Consider the following 4,347-nt stretch of genomic DNA (forward strand, 5'->3'; position numbering starts at 1 on the left):
TTATTTATCTTCTCAGTAGTTGGATTGTAAACGCTATACTATTACCTTTGTTGGGTGAATTTTATATCAAGATTCTGGTTCTCGTCATTATTTTCGGTTTAAATATATTTTTCTTTTAGGGTGTTATAAGTTGGTATCAGAGCAATAGCTTAAGCGAACTAGGTAAGGGGCTAAGATGTCTAGACTTAAGCTGAGATTGTGAACATTAATTTGTGAGTTATGGGTAGGAACCCTAACATAGGAGAGCCTTAGAGTCAACGGAGATTCATGATTCATGAACTGCGACGACAAGATTGAGGACCCTTATGTATAACCTATTCGAAATTTCATTTAGCTAATGCTATTTTGAGTATGTTGTTACATAAGCGTGCTCGAACTTACTGTTATTGCAAAGATTTATGAATGCGTTGATCATAGAGATAGCAAATGGTAGCCAGGTTCTGGTACATGAGATTGTTAGAAGTGCGTATTGGGAGTTGAAAGGAAGGAATCTTGGGTAGATCTCATACCCATGACTATAGGCGGATTCGATGTCATTATCAGGATGGATTGGTTGGTAGAGAACCAAGCGGAAAATTTTATGCTCTAAAAAGCTGATCCGAGTCCCTTGCCGGATGGGGATGCAGTGATTGCCTGAGTTCTTCAACATCACACTCGGGATTATCCAGATGCCTAAATAATAGAGGCTTAGTGTGGTAGTGCCACTCTATAGGAACAAAGGTAAAACGCAAATGGTAGAATATACTGGGCTTCTTTGGTTACCTGAAATTCGAGAGGTGGCAATTTAAGATTTGCAGCAGCCTGAATCTACTGTCGACACTAACCAAAGGAAATGCAAATGTGAGGAATCGGCATTTGTGGTTCACCTTGTTCAATAATCAGAACTTATGTTACAACTTGAGTACCTACTCAAATTGAACATGACTTATATAACAAAGGATAGAAGCTTCAATTTGATATACCAGCGAAGTAGGCTGGTAACGGAACTTGATGAGATGCTTATGCATCAATGGTTTAACCTCTGTATGACCATGACATAACCGCCACCAAATTGATTGCAAGAAGAGTAAGTGATGAAGTTGTTCAGGAAGACATTAAGTTGTGGCCTTTGAAATGGTGGCTGGAAGTGGCGACATGCCAAAGATTGTAGTAAAATACAAGGATGAAAAGAAGGATTTTTTTTTCTGCTGAAGAGATATCTTCCATGATTTTTGATGAAAATGAAAGGGGTTGCTCAGACATTTCCTGGTTCGACTGTTGAAAAGACGGCGATTACTGTTCCAACTTATTTCAATGATTCTCAACGACAATCAACAAAGGATGCTGCCAAGATTGCCGGACTTGAAGTTCTGTGCATGATTAATGAACCTACAGTAGCTGCTATAGCTTATGCTCTAGACAAGAGGGCTAGCACAGATGGCAAGAGGAATGTACTAGTGTTTGACCTGGGTGGTGGCACCTTCGATGTCTCCCTTCTCACCATTGATAAAGGGGGAGTCATCAAGATTAAAGCCACAGGTGGTGACACACATCTAGGAGGCGAGAATTTTGATAACAGAATGGTTAGTCATCTTGTCTGAGAATTCAAGAGAAAGCACAGAGAAGATCTTAGTGGTAACCGTAAAGCTTTGGCCAAGTTGAGGGTTCATTGTGAGAGGGCAAAGAGGATTATTTCAACAGCTATTCTGACTACAATCGACATTGATTGCCTGTTTAATGGTGTTGATTTTTCTGCAAAATTTACTCATGCCAAGTTTGAAGAGGTTAACATGGACTTGTTCAAGAAGTGCATAAAGACTGCGAAAACTTGTTTGAAGGATGAAAATATGGACAAGGAGAACATTGATGAAGTAGTTCTTTTTGGTGGATCGACTCGGATCCCCAAGCGGATCATTCCTGATGAGGCTGTTGCCTATGATGCTGGATATCTAGCTACAAACTTGAGTGACCTGAGTGATGAAGTCGTGCGGGGTCTGAAGCTAATTGTTGTTACACCCCTGTCACTTGATGTAAGTTGTAAAAGAGATGTTATGGTTGTGTTAATTCCGAAAAATACACCCATACCAACCAAGAAGGAAGATACGTTATATACAACATAGGACTATCAAACTGCTGGGCTTGTCATGGTCTATCAAGGAGAGAGACTCAGAAGTTCAAAGAACTATTTATTGGGACAACTTAGTCTCTCTGGTCTTCCTTCTGCTCCCAGGGGGGGAATTGAGATCAAGATATGCTATGAGATAGATGACAATAGGATCCTGCATGCCTCAGCTAGGGAATTAACTACCAGCAGGAACAAAGCGATCAAGATAACTAACGGCGGTGGCCTGTCAAAAGCGGAGATTGCCAAGATGATTAAAGATGCCAAACGATATAAGCAAGAGGATGAAGCACACATAAAGAAGGCGATGGCCCATAAAGCTTTAAATGATTAGGCGTATCGGTTGAGAGTCAACTTAAACCGATACAAGATCCGGTTGAGTCTAATTATGGATATGAGGCTTAGTGTTAAAGACTTGGAAGAGTTAGAATATGAGATCAAGGAGAGAATCGAGTGGTCTGATGAAAACCCTGATGCTGATACTGATGAGTTAGAGGAGAAGGAAATGGAGCTTGACAGTATATGTAGACGGACCAAGTATAAGTTACCTTGATGCCGTAGGGCTTAAGATGGTGAGGTAGTATGACACATACTGCACCGATCAAGATCATCGTTGAAGTAGGTAGCTAGTTTTTATGTGTGCTTGGTTTATTAGCATGTTTTTCCTAGTCATGAACAGATTAGAGGCTGAAGGCAAAAGTGAGCACAGTGAACTTTGTGGTCAATGAATTTTGGTAACAATGATGTTTAAACTTGATTCTTGTTAATCTAATTTGCAGAGTTTGAAGCATGGTTTAGTAGTTTTTATCGACCATTTGTTGTGGTGAGCCTCTACGTACAGGTGTTCTAGCATTAAAGCCCGGTGGTTGCAAAATTGTCTTGAATTGCCTAAGCTAGTCCAATATATTCTTTTGTGTTGATCTCATAATGCATGATTTCTAGGTGCATGTACAATTACATTTCTATTTTAACTTGCACGGCACCTTAGAACCTTTTCCAGTATGTTGGCTTGAAGCGGGTGAGAGAAAATTCACCGGTCCTGAAATCATGCAGGAAACGGTTGAAAAGGGTGATATAATGTATTCGGAAGCGCTTAAAGGCGGCTCAAAATCGCCAAAAAAGTTAGGCGGATAAAAGGAGCCGACCTATAGAATGCCAAGTGGGTGACCGTGATATGCTAAAGTCCCCTTGGAAGGGCATTATCCGTTTTGGAAAGCGTGGGAAGCTAAGTCATCGTTTCCTTGGACCGTTTAAAGTGCTAGCTAGGGTAGGACTTCAAGCCTACAGATTAGAACTACCCACTGAGATGGCCGGAATCCATAGCACATTTCAGGTGTGTTACCTTCGTAAGTGTTTGACGAAAGAAGATGGTATGATACCACTCTCGGAATTTCATGTGGATGAGAACAACCGATGTGTGAAAGAACCAAAAACCATCTTGGGAAGTAAGACCAAGGTGTTGAAACGCAAGGGGGTTGTCATGGTTAAGGTAAAATGGAAGCATAATTGAGGGACAAGCGTGGCATGGGAAGCGGAAGAGGACTTGAAAAAGCGCTACTCTCACCTATTCACGTGAATTGGAATTTCGAGGACGAAATTTAATCCAAGGTGGGGAGGATTGTAACACCCGGAATTTCATTCTATGTTATTTTACCTTATCTGTTATTTTTCCCTATTTTAAAAAAGGGGGGCGGGGTGTTACCCTCTAATAGTGGATCTTAACCTTAGACCATATGAATTGAGAAGTTTCCCTATTGACTTTAGGTTCTTAACTGTTGGTTCAGATTTAGTGAGGGGACATAAGCTTTTGTAAAAGGGGTTGAGGGCTGCACCTAGGGAAAGAGGGAAAGAAAAAAAAAGATAAAAGAAGAGGAAGCCCTTCACCCGAGAGAAAGAAAGAAAGAAAAAAATGGAAGAAGTCAAGGGAGAAAAAGAATCGCCGGACGGTAGGCATTTCAGTGCTGTTCCTCCATCTTCTCCGGCCAACTCGCGGCCTACCGCACCATCCCCTCTTAGCCACGCCAAGTAGCGACCAGCTCTATTTTATCCTTCGGTTTTCCTTGGCCAACACAGCAGACTCCCAGATTGCCTACTCCGACTATTTCACCTTACAGAAAACAGCAGCCCCGGTTAAGTGCAATACTTTGCTGCTCGCCAAACAGCAGCCCCTGTTAAGTCTGCTTCTTCACTGCCTGCACATTCTCGGACCGTCAACAGCAGCAGCAGGTGGTTGCCTGCGCTCTTCG

At 41.8% G+C, this 4,347-nt stretch overlaps 1 pseudogene; it reads left to right on the top strand.

The window, feature by feature from the left end:
* Positions 1 to 1,024: 1,024 nt before the first annotated feature.
* On the top strand, positions 1,025 to 2,654 carry LOC112504974 (annotated as a pseudogene).
* Positions 2,655 to 4,347: the final 1,693 nt, after the last annotated feature.

The sequence above is a fragment of the Cynara cardunculus genome, unplaced genomic scaffold (assembly GCF_001531365.2).
Source record: "Cynara cardunculus var. scolymus isolate 2C unplaced genomic scaffold, CcrdV1 Un_Scaffold_7631, whole genome shotgun sequence".
Lineage (NCBI taxonomy): Eukaryota > Viridiplantae > Streptophyta > Magnoliopsida > Asterales > Asteraceae > Cynara > Cynara cardunculus.